Below are 22,298 nucleotides of genomic sequence, written 5' to 3' on the forward strand. Positions count from 1 at the left end.
CAATCTTTTAAACACCTATGGATCTTATTCCTAAATGACAGTGATTCGGATCTGTCAATTTAACCTTTGACAAGTCCGATCATAGAAAACATTCAGATCAGCGTTCTGAGCCAGAGAGAGCCAGTCATGAAACAGCTTCACAGTATTATCATTTCTGTGTTACAATAATTCAAATGATCACAGAAGTACTGGGATAAATGTTTATATTTCAGATATAAACACTGATGTCTACAGTAGCGATCAGAATAGAGTAAATCACCTTTTGAAAGCGACTTGATGCTTCAAATAATGAGTGTGTCAATTACATCGTTACACCAGTAGGTGGCGACAAGATACTATTAAAAAATGTATTTATCATTGAATCGTTCATTCAAGAGATTCGTTCAAAAATGCTGATTCATCCAGTAAAGAAACAAATGAAATCTTTATCAAAAATGCTGATTCATCCAGTAAGTCTTTATGAGTGAGTCATTGAATCATTCACTCAAACCATTTCTTAAATAATTCATTCAAATCAATTGACATTAAATAGACCGCAGCAATTAACATTTTGTCAGAAACTCTAATAAATGACGTTATTTTGTTTAGTTGTCTGTTCACAATCATGAGAGAATCGCGATCTCTATTTGAAAATCATGATTCAGTTTATCCAGAATCGTGCAGCTCTACATCCCAGCTAACAAATATATGCTCTAAACGAGTTTTGCTAACATACAGATTAAGCTTTAAAAACGTTCTCTGAACGTTTAAAATGTCCAACTTTTTTTCTTGGTTATGCAAATGTGAAATAAATTGTCAATTTACATGTCATTTGAAGGTCTCTTCCTGTCTAAAGAGGCTTTCGCACCAGGTAGTTATAGGAAATAGCCACCATTTTAGTCCCCCGAGAACTAAAAAATGAGTATCGTCAGCTTTACTTAATTAGTGTTTGTTCAGTCAACTTAACATTACTGAGTGAAACGCACAAAATAATGTTGACATAACTAACTGGGAAGTGGATCCGTAGTTCCCAGTATGCTTTGCAAGGGCCTGCGTTAGGACAGTAAATTTAGGGATTAAAGTGTTATTTTATGTACTTTTCAGTAAAGGGAAAGATGTTGTTAGTTTATGTTAGTGTTTAATGTTCAGTTATGTTGGACATTTATTTTGTGGTTACCATTATGCAGAAGAGTGGTGCCTGAGTTATTTTTTGAGTGCATTTTGTAGATCAAATAGTTAATTTAATAAGGTAAATTAAGTCAATAAATGTGTTCACCTTACGTAATAAACTTTTATGAATTTAACATAACATTATTAAGTAAACTGCACATATAAATATTGTGTAACAGTGACAAATTCAAATGTTTTGTATTTACTCAAAGAAATTTTGTCAGCTTTACTTAAATTTCTTTTGTTCATACAACTCAAAATAGTTGTGTGGAACCACTTGACGCTGCTTTTTAATGTAAATCCAACCATTCATTTTTTGAGTGAACGTCACTGCTAGTTGTAGTTTCTATAGAGCTGGGTCAGACCCTATTAGGAGCTAATTTAGTCCCCCCACCAGTTCCTGCTGTACAAACACGCCAAAAATGGGTACTTTCTGCAGTAGTTATAGGAATTATGGAAACATTCCTCCGGTGCGAAAGCCCCTTGATGGTTCTTGGTCAAAATAGCGGGACAGTCTTCATGGAGATAAAGATAAAGATAAAGACTATGCAAGACACACACACACACACACACTGTTTGTATATGTCTTGACCTTCTGTTTCCATCCGCACCCGTTTCCACCTGACATATACAGTTTAAATACACAGATGAATGAGCACATGGACACACACAGGCTCGGCCCAGCCAGTCCCAGCATGCTCCTGTGGTTTTGTAAATGGAGGTTAATGTCATTTTCAAGCCTCTGTGTCTCATCCAGCATGACTCTTTCAAGTCTGTCCTGATTTTTCTCAAACTCAGCTCCATTTCTAGTCCTGCCAGACAATTGGAATCGACAGACCAATCCTTTCACCGTCATGCTTGTCATTTCACAATCGACTACTCAGTCTTGAACAATAAGCTCTTTAGTACCTGACGCAAACCCTGATCTTCCTCCTCCTCATCCCTCTGCTTTTCTTCCACTTCTTGTTTCTTCTTTCTCTTGTTCTGACCTTGTCTACTGTGTGTTTCTCATTGCAGTGTGACAATGAGTCATGGAGAATGACGTTTCATTCTCCACCTCAGATTTTTTGAATAAGTTTGGTTTTAGTTAGCTATATATAGCTATAAAAAAAGCAGTGGTGTGATGTCATGATTGACAGCTGTGATTGACAGCTTCTCTGAGCGAAGTTGTCTCTGAAGCACCAACACACTTTTTTTCAGGATTTTCGGGAGGAGATTGGAGCTGTAACTTTAATTTCTACATTTCCATAACTGTTTATTTGACACCGACATAATGAGTTGTTCTGCATTAAACTGTACTAACTGATTCAGCGGGAGAGTGGGCGGGCCCTTTATACCGCGCAACCACTTCTCGCTTACTATTGCGAGACTTAAAGGAACACTCCACTTTTTTTTGAAAATAGGCTCATTTTCCAACTCCCCTAGAGTTAAACAGTTGAGTTTTACCGTTTTCGAATCCATTCAGCCGATCTCCGGTTCTGGCGGTACCACTTTTAGCATAGCTTAGCATAGTTCATTGAATCTGATTAGACCGTTAGCATCGCGCTTAAAAATGACCAAAGAGTTTTGATATTTTTCCTATTTAAAACTTGACTCTTCTGTAGTTAAATCGTGTACTAAGACCGACAGAAAATGAAAAGTTGTGATTTTCTAGGCTGATATGGCTAGGAACTATACTCTCATTCAGGCGTAATAATCAAGGAACTTTGCTGCCGTTCCATGGCTGCAGCAGTGCAATGATATTACGCAGTGCCTGTGAGCCCCTGCTTACACAAGGAACGTGCCGTGCAACCATGGAGACGTTTGTGAGAGACACTGCATAATATCATTGCGCCTGCTGCAGCCATGATACGGCAGCAAAGTTCCTTGATTATTACGCCTGAATGAGAGTATAGTTCCTAGCCATATCAGCCTAGAAAATCACAACTTTTCATTTGCTGTCGGTCTCAGTACACGATTTAACTACAGAAGAGTCAAGTTTTAAATAGGAAAAATATCAAAACTCATTGGTCATTTTTAAACGCGATGCTAACGGTCTAATCAGATTCAATGAGCTATGCTAAGCTATGCTAAAAGTGGTACCGCCAGAACCGGAGATCGGCTGAATGGATTCGAAAACGGTAAAACTCAACTGTTTAACTCTAGGGGAGTTGGAAAATGAGCCTATTTTCAAAAAAAGTGGAGTGTTCCTTTAAACCCCAAAGCAGTAAAACATATTATTTTTTTATTTTTATTATTATTTATTACAAACTCAGAACTCAGAATGGTCTTTCACCTTGTCTCCCTCTTTTTCATTGTCTTCACTTCTCATTCTGCCCTAGTTGGTTTGCACAAATGTATGCATTGACACTTTCTTTCTAAAAGCATGAGAGTGAATCTTCCCCACCGCCAGTGCGGAGAAACTCTAAAACTTCTCAAAATGCAGCACTTCAGAGAGTTTAGCTCTACAGATTCTCCTGAGAAAAGTAAAAAGGCAAAGTTTGAGAAAGTTTACCTCAGGGATGATGGCACCCTTCAGCTATTGTAGGCCTGACACATTGTCATATATCTCATAAACTCTAGTTTTCTCACCACATGCACCTGAGAATTGTTTCGCCACTTGTCAGTCACTTGCATGACATGTTATTTTTTTTTGTTGTTGTTGTTGTTCATGAAAACATAAAAAATGCAACAATAACACATCACACATGAAATGGCCCATTACTGACGTTCTGAATGACAGAATGTCTGTCACGTAACTTTACGCGCTGTAGGACGTGAGGACGGACCTTGATATATGGACTCTGTTGTGTTTGTCAGAGGTCATTTTCTAAAGGACCAAAGTGGAGACCTGCCTGACAAAGCGTGCTGCATCACTGTCAGGAAAATAGTCTTCAGCAGCCACAACTCATTTCAAACATATTTGCTGTCATTCAGGAAGGAGCAGACATGGCAGGGTTTGAGCTACAAGGTTAGCGAGATAATGTCGTCTCGCATGGCTGTTATGACATGTCGGGATGAGGAATGAAACTTTAAAGCTTGAAAACAGACTGAAATGAAAAAACTCAGGAATAGAGTGCTATAAATACAAATTGATAGTTGGCACATTTTAAGGTGAAATGTATGTGACTAGATAAAGGAAAGAATAAATCTTAAGTCGTGTCTCCATATCTCTGTTTGCTTGTTTGTTTGTTTAGTTGGTTTATGAATTCCATCAACACCTCCAGAGCTTCACAGTCCTGTACCTCGTCCTGGGTCGAAATTTTATTTGGTAATGTTAGGCAGTTTTGATCTAAATGCTGTTGAATGTTTGATGATTGTGTTATTTTGCGTTGCACATAAGTAATGCTTCTATCCAGTGTTTTTGCTGCTTTTGATCCGGAGGTTCTGTACTCTTTCAGAAGATGTGAAACAGTGAAAACATGGAAATCTGGAAAATTATGTCAATGGTAGGGAAAGAGTTAAAATAGCTTTAGGTTGAAATGTAATGTTACAATAAAGAACATCCTTGTTTGTTTATTTGTGTCAAACATGGTACAGTTTGCCAAATTTCATTCATTCATTTATTCATTCAGTTGTTTTATCATTATTTACCATTTCCTTATGAAAAAAATAGTAATAAAAAAAAATTGATTTCAGTGACAGGGCCGAACAAACTGGAGAGAGTGGCTATCACCTACAGAAATGCATTTCCAAAAATCAGATTTTAATTTGTTTTCAAACCACAACGAATGATTTCATGTCATTTTCTGCTGTTCAGTTCAAATGCCTAAACAGATTTGGGCCTCTTCTTTCCATCTTCCCTTGTCTCATGTAACATATTCCTACTTCCTAGAGGTAAGCTGTGAAATTGCACCTTTTATGTTTAGCAGCCGTGCTGTCGATGTTGAATTCTTGTAGTCTTTTATGTTCAAGTCGCATTTAGTGTTACTTTAACAAGTTAAACGCAGTTAAAGTGACACACAGAGGGACATTTTTCTATCATTTAAGGGGATGTGCTGTACCAATTTGAATTTGCCCTTCACAACTGTTGATTTCGAAAGAAAAGTGCCTCTAAGTGTGTGATGGGAAAGGTTAGCCCCATTAAACATCAGAAATAGGCACTGTGGCAAAGGCTCGTACCAAAAAAATGGGGTATATGGGTCCATTAATAGTCCTTTGTGTAAAACGGCGTTTCTGTGAATAGTGCTCCTGGAGACTGTCACTAGCCATATTCTGCCCGTAGAGAGACATATTGAGGACTATTCTGAATGAATCTACCCCTGAATGACAGTCATTACTGTTGTGGATGCCTTGTGCACTTGAGGTAATCATAGTGGCAGAACATTTTAGTGTGTAGTCATTTAGACAGAGTACTGGAAATCATATTCAGCACCTTTGAACAGGTAGAAAAAAAAGATTCAAAGAGAGAAAGAAGTCATATTGCCTGTAGGATAAGTTAATAAGCCATTTTGGATTAACATGATATGGGCTGTTGCCACCACAACATTGTGAGGGTGGTAATTTTGAGGTCATCATTTGTGACATTTAGCAACTCTTCTGTGAAGTCTGTTTGTGCTTCTGCTAACAATCTGGCTAGTCATTTAGCTTGTGATTTACTTAGCAAATTGGTTAGCTAATAAGATTGTTTTGGTTAATGTTTAGTTAAGCAGTAAAGCTATGATTTAACTAGCGGTTAAGCTTGTGATTTGGTTAATGATTAGCAAGCAATAATGCTTGTGATTCAGCTACAATTTCACTATTAATTTAGCTTGTGATTTAGTTAGTGATTTAGTTAGTGATTTGGCTAGCGATTAAGCTTGTGATTTGGTCAGCAATTACCTAGCAATATATTTTGTGATTCAGCTTTGATTTGATTTGTAATAGGCCTATAACTTGTGATTTAGCTAGCGATTTGGCTAGTGAATAAGCTATAATAATTACTTAGCAATATGTTTTGTGATTCAGCTAGCAATTTGACTATCAATTTAGCTTATGATTTTGTTAGTGATTTGGCTAGTGATTAAGCTTGTGATTTGGTTAGCGATTAGCTAGTAATCAGGCCCGGATTAAGAACACGTTGGGCCCTGGGGCTATAGCAACACCAAGGGCCCCCTTTCATCCGATTGCCATTTCATTTTATCAAATCATTTTATATAAGCACACTAAATAATCCATGCTATTTAACATATTTTAAAATATATTTAACATATAAAATATTTAACATATTTTAAAATTGTATTGCATATATTGCTGACACAATAATTCTTTCCTCTGATTAACACAAAATAAACTATTTTGAAGAATGTGGGTAACCAAACAGTTGATGGTCCCCAGTGATTTCCACATTATATATATTTATTTTTTCCTACTATGGAAATGAATGGGGACCAGCAACTGTTTGGTTACCCACATTCTTCAAAATATTTTATTTTGTGTTCAACAGAAGAAAGAAACTCATTCAGGTTTAAAACAACTTGACAGTGAGCATGTGATGACAGGATTTTAATTTTGGGGGTGAACTATCCTTTTAAGGACAAGGGTCCGCATGCTAACTATTAGGATGCTGTCACTTTAAGACCTGCACGCGTCCGATTTTCTCAACTCACTTCAGACATAACCAACTGTGTTTATGTAAACCTTTTGTGTAATTGACAGTATTATAGCGCAATCAGAAGCGAAAGATGAAGTCCAGTAGTCAGGTGCTGTTTGACAGGCTTAAGTGTGTGTGCACGCTTCGGGTGTATGGGGTCAGAAAAAGCGCATCTCAGAACAGCACACGAATGACATGTTTAACTGGCAGGGCTTTAAAGTACATGCAAATAAAGAATTGATTGCGAATAAGTGCAGTGTCCCGTGAGTAACTCTACCGCTGTGTTAACGTGTGATGTGAATGTGTCGAGGTCGAGTTGTACGGATGCACCAGAACTGCAACTGATAGAATGTGCTTCAAAGGCAGATAGTTGGAGACAAGTCACTCGACATTGGTGTTCGTCAAAAAACAGTAGGAAAGTTAATTCGGGATTTTTACATGGGTGATGATGATGAGAGAAAAACACTGACATTATGAATCCACAGCAATAAAATCAATCGACTCGTCCCTGTAAATGTTGAAAACACCTTACGTTTTAATGAGAAACAATTACCATCCGAATAGGGCTTAACTCGTAATAAAAATAATAACTTGATGCAGCTGCTATCTCACCTTTTTCAACGTGTAAAGCACGCAGATCGGCGACGGTGTCGATGGGTGAAGATAATTGTGAGCTTCCGCTGCGCGCGGGGTCTTCCACTGGCTCGAATGTTTTATGTGAACCGAAGCAGTTAGTCAGTTTTGTAATTTTTGCTGTAAGATTAGCATCCCTTTTCTCCCTTTCAAGCTTATTTTTCCTTTTTTGCGCACCACTATCACTTTTTTTTTTTTTTTTATCATTTTGAACACCAGTGACGCTGAACAAGCAATAAAGGCCAATTTTCTAGTCTAGGCCTACATGCGACAGCATAACGCAAAGAGGCGTTTCCCGATGTCATGCCACGAATTGTAAAGTGATTTTGATTGGACGGTGATTTATCTGTCAGGCACATTTTCCAATCATTTTTTCTTGTTATTTTATTAGACACAAATCAACCTCAAATCAAACTTTGACTTGTCAATCTCATTTCCTCCAGCCAATCACGGGCCCCCTCTACCCGCGGGCCCTGGGGCTTCAGCCCCACCTAGCCCTTATGTTAATCCGGCCCTGCTAGTAATAAGTCTTGAGATTCAGCTTTGATTTGACTTGTAACAAAGTTCCTTTAAGACAAGTCATTTCACTCGGCGGCCATCTTTGAAACGCCTCTCGGGCATCCTGGGCATCATGCCCTATCTCTTTGAATGGGGAAACATCAAATTCTCAAACTGTTCGCCAACCTTACGATTACATTTCATATTTGAAATCACCAATGAAATCTGACAACAGCTGTCTCATAAATGTTTTATCCAAACACTCGAATTTTTTAGGCTGAATCAAGCTAATGCGCATGCGCAGACCTAAATGCGTGTCTCTTCCGTCATGTTTCAGAGGCGCGCGTCTGGCTGTTTCTATAGAAACCGGTGCTTCTAACGGCTGCTGCAGTGACGCGATGACTTTACCAGTCGGCGATTGGCTCTTATTTAGAAGGTGGAACTTATAGTATAGGCTGCTTTGGGTGTTTGGATTTTATTTTTTTATGGTATTACTGACTGTTTCAACTCACTGTTGTTTGTTTACAGTGAAACTGCTATGAAAGGACTGATGAAGAGGTGGGGGTCATTTTGGGGTTTTTATGAACACATTGACAGGGGCCCACTTACAAAGTTTAGCTCAGGGCCCCCAGAAGTCTAGAACTGGATTCATATGATTTGACTAGTCATAGGCTTATAGCTTGCAATTTAGTTAGTGATTTGGCTAGCGATTAAGTCTGTAATTTGATTAACATTTACCTAGCAATAAGTCTTGTGACACAGATAGCAATTTGACAAGTAATTTATTTAGCTTGTGATTTAGTTAACTATTAAGGTACTGATTAAGCTTTTGATTAGCTAGCGGTAAGGCTTGTGATTCGGCTATGATTTAACTAGTGTTTAGATTGCAATTTAGTTAGCAATTCAGTTTGTGATTGGCTAGAAATTGCAACTGTGTGATGTTTTGTAACTACTAAATTACTTGCATTTAATCATTATGCACACACTTTTAAACAAGTATGCAGAATGCTACAACAAAATTGATTCATCTGGGAACTCGTATATCAGAGTGCTAATTATCTTTAGACATCTTTTATTCCTCAAACATAAAACTAATTAATAGTAAAGCAAATGTTGCTTGTCTATGCAGCTGCATTAGCGATTAAACTTCACTACTTCAAAGTTAAACTCCTTTTTTTCATGTGCTGCCTCTGATGTTTTGTGCACCACCAAAACATTAAGTTGTAAATTAATGAATCTTGATATATACTGTAAGCTTGTAAAATTTTATCTTTGTGCAATATCTGTACTTATATAAAGAGATAAAAGAGCCTTGAAGCTTGTGAGTCGGAGTAATGGCCAGGACTATTAATCTGACAGTATAGTGCCGTCACATTGATTGGCTGCAGTTGCTGTCAGTCAGATTGATTGGCGGTGCTGTCGGTCGGCTGTCAGTGGGATGGGCTGCTGGCTGTGAAACTGTGTGAAGATGTAGCATATACACTCAGCCTTACATCAATCTAACTGGCAGTGTGAATCCACCTCTCTCAAGTCTCTACTACACAGGCTACTTGTCAAGGTATAATGCAGCAGGTGGCAGATACACATCTTGGGGCTGAAACAAATGTGTTTTTTTCTTCTTTCTCCATTTCTCTTTTCTTCTGTCATCTTTTTGCCAAGACTTTGAGGGATAAGTTGTTTAAAGGAGAGGTTATTTTAATAAGAAATATAGAAAATATGCAAGTTCTTGGCAGTAATCAGGAATTTATTTTATGTGGAGTGAATTATAGCGGTCTTGCTTGCTACGAGCACAGCTTTGTCAGAATTGAAAAAAAGTCCAGCCAGTAGAAGAAAATCACACTGTGTTGCAAATTGAGGACCTGTCGCTTACTTCTGGACGTGCTGTTTTGGAAGAACATCTTTTTTACACCACAGTAATCATGGAAATTTACATCACCTGTTAATGGCTGTAGAATTGCAACATTGCCATTCTTAAAAAAAAAAAAGAAAAATAAATAAAATAAAAAGTCTGAGTGACCCAAAACTTTAAACGGTAGTGTATGTTTGTCTGTTTTAACCATATTTTCTTTACTTGCCAAAGCTGACTTGTAGCCTAAATCAGCCTTTAGTAAGGACATATATATAATATAGTCAATTCATCTTCATTTATATAGCGCTTTTCACAATACATATTGTTTCAAGGCAGCTTCACAGTGACAATAGGGAAATTATCATGAAGCTAAAGTTGGTTTTTGATTGATTCATTTCCGTTGTAAAAATTGTTAATCATTACTTTAGGGGCTGCTTAAAAGGTGCCCTAGAGGTGCCTTTTCAAAAGATGTAATATAAGTCAAAGGTGTCCCCTGAACGTGTCTGTGAAGTTTCAGCTCAAAATATATATATTTTTTTTTTTAATTATTTTTTTTTAACTGCCTATTTTGAGCCATTGTTACATATGGACCAATTAAGCGTGCGACCCCTTTAAATCTCCCGCTCCCCCACCCCCGCAAGCTCTCAACTGCCTTAAACAGCAAATACAAAGTTCACACAGGTAATATAACCCTCAAAATGGATCTTTACAAAGTGTTCATCATGCATACATCGATTCCTGTGAGTATAGCATTTATTTGGATGTTTATATTTGATTCTGAATGAGTTTAAGGCTGTACTCCGTGGCTAACGGCTAATGCTACACTGTTGGAGAGATTTATAAAGAATGAAGTTGTGTTTATGAATTATACAGACTGCAAGTGTTTAAAAATGAAAATAGCGACGGTTCTTGTCTCTGTGAATACAGTAAGAAACGATGGTAACTTTAACCACATTTAACAGTACATTAGCAACATGCTAACGAAACATTTAGAAAGACAATTTACAAATATCACTAAAAATATCATGATATCATGTCAGTTATTATTGCTCCATCTGCCATTTTTCACTATTGTTCTTGCTTGCTTACCTAGTCTGATGATTCAGCTGTGCACAGATCCAGACGTTAATACTGGCTGCCCTTGTGTAATGCCTCAATCATGGGCTGGCATATGCAAATATTAGGGGCGTACATATTAATGAGCCCGACTGTTACGTAACAGTTGGTGGTATGTTGAGATTCGCCTGTTCTTCGGAGGTCGCTTAAACAAATGAGATTTATATAAGAAGGAGGAAACAATGGAGTTTGAGACTCACTGTATGTCATTTCCATGTACTGAACTCTTGTTATTCAACTATGCCGACGTAAATTCAATTTTTGAATCTATGGCACCTTTAAATGACACATTTTCTACTGAGAATACCTTGAATGCATTCTTGCCTTTCATTTACGTGTTTAGTCTATATGTTTGCGTGTTTGAGTGTGTATGTGTGCAGAAGCTTGGTCTTTTTAAAAAAAATAAAAAAAATAAATAAGAAATAAAAATTACTTGCCTGGGACGTATAATACAGACAAATTAGTTGTGTCTGCGGATCTATGCGAACTGAAATAATTTGATAATGTTTTATCTATACATAGGGAAAGGAAAGGGAAGGAGGCCTTCACAGGGGATAGTTTAGTTGACACTCCAGGGATGCGTAGAAAGATAGAGAGATACCTCAAAGAACAAGTTGAGCTTTTAATATTTCACTCTTTCATCACATCTCTATGTGAATCCCAAGATGTGACCTTTATTTCCTCAAGGTATGTTTTTCTCTGGATCTATGCTCTCTTGTGAATGGCACTGTACCAGAACTAGAATGACAGAGATATGCTGGGAATTGCATCACGCTAACAGTGTCTCCTCAACCTCCCTCAGCTTCCCTTAAGTGGTTTGTCTGCGCCTGTCAGATTAGCACACCCGCTGTATTAATCTGCTGATGAAGACTACAGGATAATGAGAGCTGTTATGCTAACAGGTGGAGGGTTGATGGGAGATAACAGACTTAAACAGTGACCACAGAGTCCTGCTCTGACAGCTGTGGCTCCCTGTGACCTTCTCCTGTGATATTACTGTGCCATACACTGCTCAGGGATCTGACCTCTAGAGTATTACACACACAAACAATGTGTGTGTACATATAAGGCATGTCAGTTAATTCACTGCAATTAGTTATAAAACAATAACATGACTAAGAAAAATTACACACAATTAATGGATTCCCCTATGTAAACTCTACAGTAAGGATTATTCGGATGATGATGATATTAAAGAGACCATATTATAACTTTTTACAAAGTTTTGGGCTCTATTAGACCTTAAATGTTTTGAAAGCCCATATTTGACACCGTTGCAGTTCCTCTCTTCCCATTCTGTCAGTAACGCTCTGATAATTGTTGTTGTCTCTATGAAGCCCCTCCTTCTGAAAAACACAATGTGTTCTGATTGGTCAGCTAGACCAATGTGTTGTGATTGGTCAAGCGCTTCGAGCGTGTTTGGGAAATGTCCCGCCCCTTACCATAACCGTGAGTTTCAACACACTACTAACTAACTCAATTAGGCCCTGCCCTTTTATTTTGCATATGACTTGGGTGGGACTTATTTAAATGAGTAATATTGTGAGGTTTGTTCCCAGAAGAAAACTCAAGACTACAATGGAGGCATTTCAGGGAGTTCAGAAACAGTGCACACTCATATAGAGAATAACTCCTGCTGGAGGGACTTTTGGAACTTTAATGCTCAAACAGCAATATTACACACTAAAGAAAGATGAATATCTATTTTGAAAGGGAAAACTTTTTCAGGTCATGAATTTGTGGTAGCTGACACTTAACTGATCCCGGCTGTGTTTCTCAAAAGCAGCGTGAGTTAGGTTGATTGTATAGAAAGTTGGTGCTTTTGAGAAATGCAGCCCTGGTTGTCCAGTACAGTAATGGTTATAAAACCAGGACTGTGTGTAGTTATTAGATTTTGCTTTTGCTTTGTTAAAGTTTTACCTTCAAATTTGTACAAAGGATAGTGTATTCACTAGTGGGTGATATTTCATACTTCTTGAGCTTATGTTGTACTTCAGTCCCGCCAAATAAAGAGTGAATGACGTTTGTTAAATATCCCATCTGGATTTCAATTATAAATAAATCTGTGTTTAGGTCTTTCTCAGAGAAAGTTTGTGTGATTGCCCCTGAACTGTCAAAACTTATGAAAGACAAACTAGCTCTCATTAAGTCACAGGAAGCTTCTCTTTTTCTTCGGTTTTAATTGCTTTTAGTTTAAACAAGAATCACCATAATAATGTTGTTAAATTAATATCTTAAATAACTTTAATGATCATGCTAAATTATATCATTTAATAGCTTGTTTGTTAATGAAGGGTGTAAGTGAACCATCTAATTTGCATTTACATTAATGCATTTGACATACACTTTTCCAAAGTCACATACATTGGATTTAATGTACACATTTTATCAGTTCTTGCGTTCCTTGAGATTCGAAACCATGACCCAGCCTTGCTCTACTGATTGAGCTACAGGCATGCTAATATTGGAAAGCTAATGATGTTAAGAAAACTAACTGGTTAAGTGAAAAATTGTGGGTTTTGAACCTACAACCTTCTGGTTACTGCATGTCACAGTAGTTGGATTTATCTGTTTTTCTGGTTTTAAAGGGATAGTTCACCCAAAAATGAAAATTTGATGTTTATCTGCTTACCCCCAGTGCATCCAAGATGTAGGTGACTTTTTTTCTTCAGTCGAATGCAAATTATGATTTTTAACTGCAACTGCTGCCGTCTGTCAGTCAAATAATAGCAGTAGATGGGAACTTCAACTATAACAGTAAATAAAACTTGCTTAGACAAATCAAAATTAAAACCTGCGGCTCGTGACGACACATTAATGTCCTAAGACACGAAAAGATCGGTTTGTGCGAGAAACCGAACAGTATTTATATCATTTTTTACCTCTAATACACCACTATGTCCAACTTCGTTCAGCTTCCTGTTAGTGAGGTCAAAAAACGCGTTGTGATGACGGAAGTGATGTCTCGCCCATATACTTCAATGAGCGCGAGACATCACTTCCGTTGTCAGAGCGCGATCAGACCTCACTAGCCGGAAGCTGAACGAAGTTGGACATAGTGGTGTATTAGAGGTAAAAAATTATATAAATACTGTTCTTTTCGTGTCTTAGGACATCAATGTGCCGTCATGAGCCGCAGGGTTTAATTTGGATTTGTCTATGGAAGTTTTTTCGACTCTTATTGTTCAAGTTCCCAATCACTGCTATTATTTGACTGACAGATGGCAGCGGTTGCAGTTAAAAATCATAATTTGCGTTCGACTGAAGAAAAAAAAGTAATCCACAGCTTGGATGCCCTGGGGGTAAGCAGATAAACATCAAATTTTCATTTTTGGGTGAACTATCCCTTTAAAGGTGCAATCGAATGTTTTTTTTTTTACAAGATTTGATGTAAGTCTAAGGTGTCCCCTGAATGTGTCTGTGAAACTGAAATTTTCAGCTCAAATTCCCCAATAGATTTTTTTTAATATTTTATTTTTAACTGCCTATTTTGGGGCATAATTAGAAATGCGCCGCTTCAGGCTGCGGCCCCTTTAATTGCTCACTCTCTCCGCCCCCTCCCGAGCTCTTGACTCTATCATTGCATAAACAAAGTTCACACAACTAATATAACCCTCAAAATGGATCTTTACAAAGTGTTGGTCATGAATGCTGCATGCATAGATCGGATTATGTGAGAATTGTATTTATTTGGATGTTTACATTTGATTCTGAATGAATTTGAGGCTGTGCTCCATGGCTAATGGCTAATGCTACACTGTTGGAGAGATTTATAAAGAATTAAGTTGTTTATGAATTATACAGACTGCAGGTGTTTAATAATGAAAATAGCGACGGCTCTTGTCTCCGTGAATACAGTAAGAAACGATGGTAACTTTAACCACATTTAACAGTACATCAGCAACATGCTAACGAAACATTTAGAAAGACAATTTACAAATATCACTAAAAATATCATGTAATCATGGATCATGTCAGTTAATATTGCTCCATCTGCCATTTTTCACTATTGTTCTTGCTTGCTTACCTAGTCTGATGATTCAGATGTGCACATCCAGATGTTAATACTGGCTGCCCTTGTGTAATGCCTTGAACATGAGCTGGCATATGCAAATATTGGGGGCGTACATATTAATGAGCCCGACTGTTACGTAACAGTCTGTGTTATGTTGTGATTTGCCTGTTCTTCTGTGGTCTTTTAATCAAATGAGATTTATATAAGAAGGAGGAAACAATGGTGTTTGAGACTCACTTTATGACATTTCCATGTACTGAACTCTTGTTATTTAAGTATGCCAAGATAAATTAAATTTTTAATTCTAGGGCACCTTTAAATGTGTTTTGGGCACTTAGGGTTATCAGGCTGGGACACCAGCTGGCTAACCAACTATACATCAGAAAATAACCATTTACTATATCATTATTTTGGCAGGGAATAGATGCATCGCTTTGCTGTTTTAATGGCTGAGGCTATTTCTTTCATGATTTCCTGTGTTTACAGCATAAGCCATTTCTCATATAACCTAACTTAAATCAAATGTGACTTAGTCAATGTTGCCAACACATATGATGCAATATGATGTCAAATGGTCACTGCACTTTTGGAAGATTTATTTTGAAGAACACAGCAAGAGAGGCTGTGGCATCAAAGACCCTCATCTCAATAATGACCTGCTGGATTTCCCCGACCACAGCAAGTCACTGTGGATGGACATTCATGACAAACACTTGGCTTTCACTCAATCCCCCGCTTCTGGGAAAAGTTGATTGTTGATGACTTTGTTCCTAAATACACGGGAGGTTGTGATTAATACCACATGTTGGCCTATTTCTTTCATTTAAACATTTTTTTGGATTACCGGATTACACAAAGTTGAATTATGTTTTTTTTTTTATTCAATGACTGGAGGAAAGTGAAACCTTCATGTTCCCGCAAGTCTGCTCGGTGAAGTCCAGCTTTCAAAATGCCTTCTTTAGATGCTCTTGAAATTAGTTTAGTTCTCCTCAAAAGCTTTTGCTCACTATGAGCTAAATCAAAACTTGGCCTGTATGAACTTGCTAATGATTTATTGTTGAGCATTTTGTGAAAATCTGCTTGAATACTTCAAAAAATAGAATCTAATGGCATGGCCTTTCATTTTGTGCTTAAATTTTGGCGTTGAAGTCGTATTTTGGACCTAATAAACATCTAAGCCATCTTAAATGACCAGCCATCCTGGTGACCAGCAAATGTCATGTACTGGATGGAGGCATTCTGATTTGATGCCACCAGGGCAAGCTCAACTAACTTAACCAACAAGCCAACCATGTTCTACAGCTTCACCAGAAAAACCATGATGGTCAACCAGTTTCTTCAGTTCCTTTTTGCTTGTATTAGTAACTTAGATTTGCTTCATTTTAAGGTATCAGCTCTATTCTTTATTTGACTTTTATACTAGGGAGCTGTTGAATGCTTTATTCTGATTGGTTGACAAACGTTATTTACTTACTTAGACTTAGATCCTCCTGTGCTGTTGGGCACATCGGGTAATGAGGTCTCTCCACCGATGTCGGTCCTCTGCAAGCACTTCAGCTTCGTCCCAGGATATGCCGGCAAGCTTGAGATCATCGATGAAGGTTCTACACCAGGTATTGTGGGGTCGGTCCCAGCCACGTTTTGCCCCCAGGGGGCATCAGTGCATTGCCTTCCGGGGAATGAAATGTCATTGCATTCGTAGAATTTGACCAGCTAGCCTGAATCGTCATTGTGTGATTGTGGCTTGAGTATTGGAATTTCAACAGCCTTGACAGGTGAAGCGATCGATGTACTGGATCTTGAGAATCCACCAGAAACATTGCTGGTGGAATGCGTTTATTCTCCGGATAGTGTTTGCCATTAGCTTCCATGTTTCGCATGCATACATTGTGATCGGGACGACAATAGAGGCGTATAGTCGTAACTTGATCTTGAGGAAAATTGAAGCTGACTTCCAGATGTGCTGGAGGCAACGGAAAATGGCTGAACTTTCCCCATTTAGCACGGTTTTGGCACTGCCATTGTGACAAACAATGCTCCCCAAGTAGATGAATTTTCAGTCGTGTCGCATTAAGGGTAATGTTGGTTGGCATACGTTGATGTAATAGTACATGTAGTAAATGCACAGCTAAAGTAGTCCCAGGCAGGTTTTGACCACATTATAGTTCCATATCACTTCAACAAATGATTTCAGTTATTTTAAATGCCCTTACAGCCTACTATAGTGAAAAAACTAAAACCCACAAAGATATTGACCAAGCAAATAATTATAACTAACAACAAGTTTGAAGTACCAAACTATTTCTATGTTTTTTGCCACAAATTTACCTTTTATTATTTATGGAAAGCATGCTCTCTTCCTCTTTCTTCACTTTGCATATTGTCTGCATTACCAACTCTGTGTGCTGTACTTTTCTAATAATTCAACAGCCTATCGTCAATTATTCCATACTTGAGTTTTCCCACACTATAAGAATTAGGAGTAGAATATCCTATACGGCCCTCATACTCTTTTCTAATAAGTGATTGTTCAAAATTACTTCACTTCACAAAATCACTTATCTTCCCTCCACCAAGCATCCTGAAACTCTCTTGCCCTCTTTCATTCTGGAACCGTTTTCATTTAAGTTTATTTGTTCAAGCCCGATTTGGGGGGTCAACGCTGCTGTCTACGCCAATCACTCCACCCTTTCTTGATTCTGGGCCCAGCAAACAAGCATGGGGGGTTTATTTGTTATAGCAAGAGAGTCCCTGCAAGGGGTTGTTTGATCGCAGCATGACAACAGTAGCCCACCATCATGCCATCAGCACCCTGCAAGGAGAATTTTGTGCAGATTAAACAGAAGAGGCAGTTACAAACACAAACAGCTCCTTCATGAGACCCAACAGTTTGGGAAAGACTGCATATGATTGCCTTGATGTTTATCCCCAAATGACCTGGATCAAATGTCCTCGGGATGCAATCATGATGCAGAAGTTTGGAAATCTTTAATGATTAAACAAAAGCATAATGTGTTTGGTAAGAAAAGCTCTTTTGGGTAAAGCAAGTCTTTTGTTTTTGCTTCAGCTATCCAGTTCGAGCCAAACTACGTCCTGTTTAGCTAGGCTAATGAAGTTTATCGTCAGACGAATATTGTCGTAATTGGATTATACTTAAAGCGCAGAAAACAACAAGGTTCTTGTTGTTAATAATCTTTTTGCACTGTTGGGACCACATTAAAACGCCAACAGTTAGTCTTACTTTTAACCCACCCAACTCTTCACATCATGCCTACACTATCATCCACATTCTGGCTAATGGATGTAGACAAGGTGCTGAGAAGGTGTCAGCAGGATTTGTCAGTCACTAACACCCCCCCTCCAGGACAAAGCTCTCTGAAGAACATCCAGCAGAGCTTTTTTAGTACATCAGTCCCAGCAGCTTACTGAGCAGGTACATCATTGTGCCTTCACTAATCATTAGAAATTAGCTGTTTGAAATTCTCTACTGTACAAGCTTGTCGGTTTCCCGTCCTCTTCTCAGAGCCTAATGTATAATAAGCCAAGTACGCCTTCGCTATTTCCCTTGTCCTGCAATTAAGAGGTCCGTTTTTAGGCAGATTTTTTATGATTCACCATGAAATCATGAGCGTGAGTGGGTGGATGGGGGATATAATCTCAATAAAACGTTAGGCCAATTAGTCGACCACAGCAGAATCGTGGTCTGTGCGTTTTTATCTTTCATGTTAAAGACTTTCACCTTTACACAGTGTCACAGTGGCTATTTCTATAGGTGTCCTTTACGCCATTTAGCATAGCCAAGAGTAATGCCAGGAAACTCCTTGTATGAGGAGGTCAGCACTTGTGTCAAAAAATCTGTAGGAATAGCCTCATTTATTGCAAGAACATGACTGCATTCAGCAGTAAAGCCAATTAAAACCATGTTCTGCATGAGCAAAAAAAAAAAAAAAAAGACCTTGAGTGGACATTCTTCCATTTTCAAGTGTGTGGATCCTTTCTCTTTTGGTTTTATTTCTTTCTTCATGTGGATTTAATCTTGGTTACTGGCAGTTTTGTGAAATTTATTTTGCTGTTGGGTCATTGACATGATCCCAATTTTTTTAATTAATTGAAAAAATATAATCAAGTTATATACTCAGACTTGAATCAATCTATCATTTTTCTATGACACGCATTTTTATTTTTTCTTTAAATTATTATTTATTTCTGAATGAATTTCAGTATTTTTTGAAGAAATGAAATGTGATGTGTCAAGACGGTAAAATGATGTCATGAAGAAAAAAAAATAGCCATTTTTTTTCTTGAAAGTTAAGTAGTTTGACTTCATTTTCTATTATTATTTCTAAGAAAAGAAAAGCAGTTTTTGAGAAGGTTTTGAGAAATTCAACTGGAAATGATGTGTGTAAAGGTCAATATGTCTCTTAAAATATCATATAATTTGACCTTTTATTTCAATGCAAAGTTAGTACAAGTATTGTGTGACTCCCTAAAAACTTAAAGGACACCTATAATGCCCCCTTTACAAGATGTAATACAAGTCTCTAGTTTCCCCACAATGTGTCTGTGAAGTTTCAGCTCAAAATACCTCACAGATCATTTATTATAGCTTGTCAAATTTGCCCCTATATGGGTGTGAGCAAAAACATGCAATTTTTGTGTGTCCCTTTAAATGCAAATAAGCTGCTGCTCCCAGCCCCCTTTCCAGAAGAGGGCGGAGCTTTAACAGATCATGCTTCGGTTGCTCAACAACAACAAAGCTGGAGAATCTCACGCAGCCAAAATGAGGATTGTCAGTAACGGTGTTCAGCCTTACATTGTTCAAACCGGAGTCGACACTGATGGAGAGACTCAGGAAGAAGTTACAACTTTTAGAATGAAACTGGACGTTTCTGAATGGTTAGTGGATAAATGTATGTAGTTTCTGTGGAGTTGATTCAACTCATCGACTAGCATGTGCCGTCTTTGCATTGAAAATCCAGTGTTGAATTGGCATGGTAACAACACTCTACTACAACAACTCTTCCTCTTCTCTAAAGCAGCCCAACATGGCTTCACCCCCTTTGTTGCATGTTCCCGGGGGCGGGTAGTCCTTACCAATCGTTTGTTGTAGTGCTTAGAGAATTATTTAAAAGAAAATATCTCCCTTTGCATTGAACCTTGAGCGTCGTAACTTTGCATTGAAATGTATTGAACTGTAAAAATCATGATTAAGATGTGTACACTTACACTCACATTCAGTATGTAACAAACATTTTATGACCACATTCATTGGCCCAGTATTATCATTCTAATGTTTTTCTCCTCAGCTTTATGTATTCATGATTGCAGTGATGTGCTGCTCTTTGACTTTTTTGCTGTTTCTGTTGAGCGTGACTGCGCATATGTTTCTGTGAATATATTGGTGTACACACATGTATAAATGTCTTCTCGCCTCCGCAACTGTGAAATTCAAGTTCACACTATTGCACGCACACACACTTTCATTTGTACTCTGGTATGTATCTGAACACCAATGACAAAAGTTTTCCCACATTTCCTGACCCACTGCTCAGCGTGGCCTTACTGCAGCGAGAGAGAGTCTTTGAGAAGCTGATGCAACTGCTTAGTAACTCCTTCTCCAGCGTTATGGGTGATTGCTCTGAGATCGAAGCTCTGGGGTCTGGAGCCTCTTGTGGATCTTCACCGTGGCCCCTATCCTCAGGGACGAACTGCCTGCATTGTCAATGCCTCTTTTTAAACGTCCAGGCAACCTTGAGAACTCCAGGGGCACCAGTGCTTTGCGTTTTCTTACTGTTTCTTGAGCTGAGTGTCATGTTGGCTGCTTCATATCTTACCACTGCGAAGCTGAAAATAGGCTTTAAAAATGTTGTCTCAAGTGAAAACACTGCTCATCCTCATGTTCCTCAAGCTGAGCTGTGTAAATATTTGACTCAGCGGAATGTTTGGTTTGGTTTGTCTTGTGTACGTGTTAATGATCTAACGATGAAAGTTTAGCACAGCAGATTGTTGATTACAAGACTGTTGAAGTCTGTGTCGGATGGATTAGTCCAAGTTAAATCTGAGTCTCACTGGTCAGGGCTGTGATTCTGGTCACTTCCTGAAGATTCATGCTGTTCATTTACTGTTCGGGACTGTGTGTGCATTGACACATTTCAAGAGGCCTTTAACCATGTACGCTCTGATGCTACTGCACTAAATAGACATGACATAACTTTTCTAATGAAGTCTACTAATTACACAAGATGACATGCACTTCTTAACAGGACCAGCCTGCATAGAGCGATCTAAAGTTGACTTGGTGATCTGCCCATAAGGTTACACCTACAACTTTTCAGTTAGCAGACTAAATTGTTAACCATTAGGCTACAACCACCCCAGATATTTTTAAGAAATCCTCAATGATGAAATACATGACTAGGAAAACAGTCTATAGCTGCATTTGAAATTGATTTTTTATTTTTTATTTTATTGAATGTCATTTCATTTCTTCTTTCTGAGTATGAATTATCATATGCAGTAAAAGACAGCAATACTCAAGCACTGTAAAAGATTTTGCCACAAACTCAACTGACTGGCTTCTTTTCTGTATGATTTCATATGAGAACTTTTGACCTTCTAACTGAACTCATTTCCACAAATTGATCATAGAAATAAAAACAGTATAAATAAAAATGAATAACACAGTTTTCTCTTAGTCTTAAGAGCACACAATAAGTGCAACCATAATCAAAGTACTGTCTCAATATTCAAAGTGCAAATAGAGACCACATTTTTCTTCAAGTATAAAACAGAGCTAAGATATGATTACAACTACATGGCCCAGCCTAAGATAGCTTTCATATTGCATGCAACAGGGAGCCGCGGGGTTTTGAAATTGCGTTTAAATGTGGGCGTTAATTTTATTTTATTTTTATTTTTTTTTTGCAATTGCATGTATTTTGTGAATAGGGAGCAGCAGTGCTGAGTCCACATTCTACAAGATAAGACATTTGTCAGACACTTAGACTCTGTTGTGCAATGAATCCTCCACTAGGGCTGCACGATATATCACATGCGATTATCACGCGCATTTCGTCAGTAAAGCCGGTTCCCTGATTACCGCTAAATCAGCATCACCTGCTTTCAAATGAAGCGGCATTTAATAGACAGAGCCGTAGATCACTGAAAAGCCACGCAATATCGCGTTCATATCGCAGATGAATCGCTTTCAATAATGAACGCGATATTGCGTGGCTTGTCAGTGATCTACGGCTCTGTCTATTAAATGCCGCTCCATTTGAAAGCAGGTGATGCTGATTTAGCGGTAATCAGGGAACCGGCTTTACTGGCGAAATGCGCGTGACAATCTCATGCGATATATCGTGCAGGCCTATCCTCCACCATGGTCTTGTCAGTCATCTCATCACCTACTCTCATCATGTGATCAGTGAGCTCTGATTCCTGCTGCACTACGTACAGTGCTGCAACTCGCGATGAATGAGCTGGAT

At 38.2% G+C, this 22,298-nt stretch overlaps 1 protein-coding gene across 6 annotated transcripts in view; it reads left to right on the forward strand.

Annotated features, from left to right (window-relative positions):
- Nucleotides 1-22,298, forward strand: part of pard3aa (par-3 family cell polarity regulator alpha, a) — a 560,621-nt gene that overhangs the window by 327,802 nt on the left and 210,521 nt on the right. The window lies entirely within an intron of this gene.

The sequence above is a fragment of the Chanodichthys erythropterus genome, chromosome 23, assembly GCF_024489055.1.
Source record: "Chanodichthys erythropterus isolate Z2021 chromosome 23, ASM2448905v1, whole genome shotgun sequence".
NCBI classification, from domain to species: Eukaryota; Metazoa; Chordata; class Actinopteri; order Cypriniformes; family Xenocyprididae; genus Chanodichthys; species Chanodichthys erythropterus.